Below are 5678 nucleotides of genomic sequence, written 5' to 3' on the forward strand. Positions count from 1 at the left end.
CTGCTTGCTTCTCTCTTTTATATCTCAAAAGAGATTGACTCAAGACACAACTTAATCTTGTAGATTGAGTCCTGCCTCATTAACATAACTGCCTCTAATCTTGCCTCACTAACACCATAGAGGTAAGATTTACAACAGATAGGAAAATCACATCCGATGACAAAATGGTGGACAATAACACAATACTGAGAATCATGGCCTAGCCAAGTTGACACACATTTTTGGGGGACACAATTCAATCCATAACAGGCCCCAAACAAGTCAGCAAAACACATTACATTAGCTCTCAAACCTTGAAAATTATCCTCTGTTCTCTGAGACCATTTAGGCAATAGCCCTTCCCTCCAGACTCTGGGTGTTCACCACGTTCTCTGGATTCTGGGTGGAGGCCCCTTGGTCCTGGACTTCAGCTCTGTCTACAATGCCCACTGGAACAGCAACTCTGCTCCTTTGCATTTGGGTGGTCCCATTCTCCTAGTTCATCTGAGTGGTGACTCTACCCCCTTGGTTCCAGCAGGCCCCATTCTTCTGCCGCTTGGGAACGGCAGCCTTGCCCCCTCAGCTTTGGGCAGCAGATCATGCCCCATCCCACTGGCACTCATGAAAGACAGCCCCACGCTCCAGAACCAAGTTGATGATGGTCTGACTCTTTGAAATCTAGGAGGCTGTGGCCTCACCCTTTGAAACCCCAGAGGCTATGGCTCCACCCTTTGAGAACCCAGAGGTCATAGCCCTACCCTTTGAGATTGAGGCAGCTCTGCTTCCTGTGTTCCTTGTCTCTTCAGCTTCTGCTTCCTTGTTCCTTGGCTTCTGGGCCCCTTGGGCCCTTGGGCCAGCCCTATATCTGCCCTGTTTGGGCAAGTGCTCCAAAGCTCTTTAGCTCTACTGATAAGTGCCTGGAGGCACCTCATTCTGCCAGTTAAGCCTTGGCCCAAAGGCACCCAGCTCTCTTGCTCCATAGGTCAGCAAGTCTAGCTCCACTGATAAGTGCCCAGAGGCACCCCACTCCACCAGGAAGCCTCCTGCACAAAGGCACTCAGCTCTCTCGCTCCATGGCTTGGCTCCCACGCTGTCTCTTGCTGGTCTCCTGGTTCTGCTGCTTCTCGTTATCTGCACCGTCTCTGGTGTTATAGCTCTGCTCACCAGAATTGTCTCTGATGTCCATAATTACATCAACAGTCTCTTCAAGGCAACTTAGGCTTTTACCATTAAGCACTTCAAAACTCTTCAAGCCTCTACCCATTCACAGTTTCAAATCCACTTCCACATTTTAGGTGTCTGTTAGAGTAGCACCCCACTCTTCTGGTACCAAATTCTGTCTTAATTATCTAGTGCTGCTATAACAGAAATACCCCAAGTGGATGGCTTCAACAAACAGAAATTTATTCTCTCACAGTCTAGGAGGCTATAAGTATGAATTCAGGGTGCCAGCTCCTGGGGAAGGCATTCTCTGTCGCTTCTGGGGGAAGGTCCTTTTCATCAATCTTCCCCTGGTCTAGGAGTTTCTCAGCACAGGGACCCCAGGCCCAAAGGACGCAACTCTATTTCTTGGTGGTATGAAGTCTCCCTCTCTCTGCTCACTTTTCTCTCCTTTCATCTGTTATAAATTAAAAGGTGATGCAGGTCACACCCTAGGGAAACTCTCTTTACATTGGTTCAGGGATGTGACCCAAGTAAGGGTGCTGCATCCCACCCTAATCCTCTTTAACATAACCCAATCTTGCCTCACTAACCACAGACAGAGATTATGATTCACAACACATAGGATAATCATATCAGATCACAAAATGGAGGACAACCACACAATACTGGGAATCATGGTCTAGCCCAGTTGATGCACAACTTTGGGGGACACAATGCAATATATAACAGGTAGTATATGCCAGACTGCCTCACTTCCTTCAGTCTCTCTCATAGAAGAATCCCACCAACAGAATTCAACACTGTGCTAAGGCTATTTTCTTCCAGTCTAACCTTGCATTTCTGAGTCTCTCCCCAGGTATACCACGTGCTTATCCTGATTGTCTTTTTTCAGCCTGCAAAGTATATAAAGCATAGAATTAGAAAAGATCTCATAAATTGTGGGTCTGACACTTGTTGTGAAAATTTGGGCTAATCATTTAACCTCACTGAAACTTGGTGTACTCATCTCCTAACATAAATGATGAAATCTCCCTTAGATGGTTGCTGAAAATATCAAATAAAACAACAGCTATAAAATTGTAAAAGGGCTCACAAATGTTGTCGTCATTATTTATTACTTTCCTCTCCCATTCCTGCTAGTTCCTGCAGCTCCTAAACCACAAACGTTTCCTTCACAAACTTTCCAATTTGACTTAAATGGAGACCAAGTTCCTCAATTCTTTGTACCCCATTCTGAATATGAATTTACTCTTATTCTGTGAATAATTTATGAACATCTTACTGGATACCACCAGCAATTGCTGTCCAGACGATTGAGTCATGGTGACCCCATGTGTGCAAAGTAGAACTGCTCCATAGGGTTTTCAAAGCTGTGACCTTTTGGAAGCAGATCTCTAGGCCCGTCTTCCAAGGCGCCTCTGGGTGGGTCTGAACCACCAATCTTTCAGTTAGTAGTCAGATACTTAACTGTTTGTACCATCCAAGGACTTCTTATACTGTGTACCTATCTAGAAATATCCAGAATAATATCATTCTCTTTGCTATCTTTCTGAACTTGTGTTATTGCTCATATTTTACAATCTCCCAGAGGGGAAATACCATAAATGAAGAACTGTTTTGACAGATCTACCCCAGTGATCTGCATAATTAAGCACATAATACATGCTTACAAGGATAATTGTGGTTTTACTGAAGTAAAAATATTCGATGCCCCTGCCTGCTGGGTCCTACCTATAGGGCCCATCCCAATGGCAGGGATTATATTTCTTACCCAGTGATGTCAGGCTTGGCCATGTGATTGGTTTGGCCATTGATATATGAGTAGAAGTGACATAGGCCATTTCTGTGCAGCATCTTTATGTGCATGTGTGATACAGCATTGCTATTTTTCCCCTTTGCCACAAGAAAATCAGTGTCCCAGACAGGGGCTGTTCCTTAATTTACACTCCTCATCTAGTGTAGAGGACCCATGGCAGATGCGTAATGTAAGAGAGCAAACAACCCTTTGTTGTTGCAAAGAGATTTTGGACTTGATTATTCCTGCAGCAAGGAACCCTGATGGTGCAGTGGTTAAGCGCTCAGCTGCTAACCAAAAGGTCAGCAGTTCGAACCCACCAGCCACTCTGCGGGAGAAAGATGTGGCAGTCTGCTTCTGTAAAGATTTACGGCCTTGGAAACCTTATGGGGCAGTTCTACTCTGTCCTATAGGGTCCCTATGAGTCGGCAATAGGGTTTATTCCTGCAGCATGCCTAAACCCAATTAAGCTGACTGAAAGAATCATAATGATAGCATAATGTCTAAATGCACTATTCAGTTCTATGTGTGTGAATCTCCGTCCACAAACTTGGGTGTGTAAGAAAGGGCATACATCTTTATCTTCTGTGTATTAATGGGGCCCCTTCGTTTGAAGCATAAGCTTTGCAGTCCAAATTCAGGAAGAGTTAGGGCCGTATGCGCTTGTCACCCTGATACACAACCCCTCTCTGTTAATAAAGCATACACCCTGCTACCAGCTTGAATGTGGAGAGAGGAAGGAAACCGGAAAATATAAGTGGAAAACAAACTAAAATCTCAAATTATTATTTAGCCATACTATTAAAAATAGAATAATATAAAGTAAGAAAAGAATGCAAGGTGTACTGAAATCAGATTGCCATAATATTTTATTTATCACGAACAATTCCTCATTCATTAAACTCTAGAAACTCTCAGTTTACTGCTGCACATTTACTGAAAATAAGTGGAGAAATAGTATTTCTATGTTTCGCTCTACTTGTATTTTTAAAAACTAAAATATGCTTATAGTTTCCATTATTACCCAGTATTTTCCAAAATGAAACTAGAATGAACTATATGGATGGAAAAAAAAAGTTTATTTGTTGCCAAATGTCTTCTGTACATAATATCAAGCATCTGGATATTTAAAACATCTGTATGACTGACAGTCTTCCAACCTTTTATCTGGATGTTTGGCAAATATGGAGAAAATGTTACCTTTCTAAATCTAATTCTTATTCTTACGCAGTGCTATTCTGATAGCATATTTGTTAATATTCCTACCATCCTCCTATTTTATCAAATAATATATAGATAATATTTTGGAGCAAATTAATTGTTTAATTTTATAGTACAAGGTCTGACTGCTAAAAAGGAAAATGTTTTCTCCATAACAATCAATCTATTTCAAGAGAGATTAACAATAGAATACAACAGAACACTCACCCCATGTTCAGGGTCTCTATTGGGTACGTCTTTTATATGACATGAGAGAATTCTATTCTTTGGCCAGATGCTGATATAGTCCTATAGCATCTGCATGGATATCTGCTTGGCACTTAGAGTAAGGGGAGAAATTGGATCGTACTCTTGAGGTTATGGAACATGGAGACAAGCATCATAATCATTCTTTGCAAAAACTCCAAGGGACTTAGTTACATGTTTTTCCCTTGTCAACATCTGTCAAGAACCACATGTCAATTACTACTCCATCTTTTCGCAGGTAATAAAGGCATAGACAACTCCCAGAAGAAACGTCTTTATCTTTCCAACAATATGCCCCAGGCCTCTGCTTTTGGATCTAACCCTCATAAATTTTTGCCGTTATCTACTTACAGGGATCCGTGCAAAGAGAGAGGTCTGAATAGAAGAAAAAGGTTCTACTTCTAGCACAACAAACCATATCTAAGTGCCTATTTCAGGAAAACTAATACAAAGAAAGGATGAGACCACCCACAGAGTAAATTTAACTGAGCTATTTCACTTTCCCAAGAGCCGTCCTGTGTCTTAGTGGTAAGATCACCTGACAGCTGATTTCTATTGGATCTCATCCTTTTATACTTGTATAATTTCAATCTTATTTTATCTTTTCTTTTATATATTGGTTTGTACAGGTTAGTGTGTGTATGTGTGTGTATGTGTGTTACCTAGCAAAAACCCCTTGTAAAGTACAATTACAATGTAAAGTATGAAGTTCAATGAACAATTAAGTGGTGATGCCACAAGCATAGCCAGGATTACCATGTCTGGGGCTAGAACTGTAGCTACCTATGCTTCAAAACAGGTAATGTGAGAGCAAGATACTTTCTAATGTGTGCCCTAGGCAATGTCACTTTCTGCTAAAAGGCAACCAACAAAAATGGACAGAAATCTTGTTTATCATATTCTTTCCATGGGATTGTTAATTCATTGTGTAATGTTAAATGTGATTTGCCCTAAATTCCAAATGTACTATTTGTCATGATTTTCAGACTCAAATCAGTAAAAAGTCTCCATATTGCAGCTCAGATAGGGAGGTAAGCATCAGAAAATCAGGTGAAGACAGAAGCAGAGAACCTACAAGAGATGTCAGTGCATTGCCAATTTCTCTGGAAAGAAAATGGTTGGAAAGAGTATTTACAAAATTTCACAGGTGGGGAGCCTAGGATGTCCTGAGGGTCTGCATTCTGTTGTGGGTGTTCCAGGTTGCTTTTTCTCCCACCTAAATATAAAAGATTATGGTTTCTTGGCAGTCAGCCAATCATTTTTGAGGCTCATT

This window comes from Trichechus manatus, unplaced genomic scaffold (assembly GCF_000243295.1).
Source record: "Trichechus manatus latirostris isolate Lorelei unplaced genomic scaffold, TriManLat1.0 scaffold00037, whole genome shotgun sequence".
Lineage (NCBI taxonomy): Eukaryota > Metazoa > Chordata > Mammalia > Sirenia > Trichechidae > Trichechus > Trichechus manatus.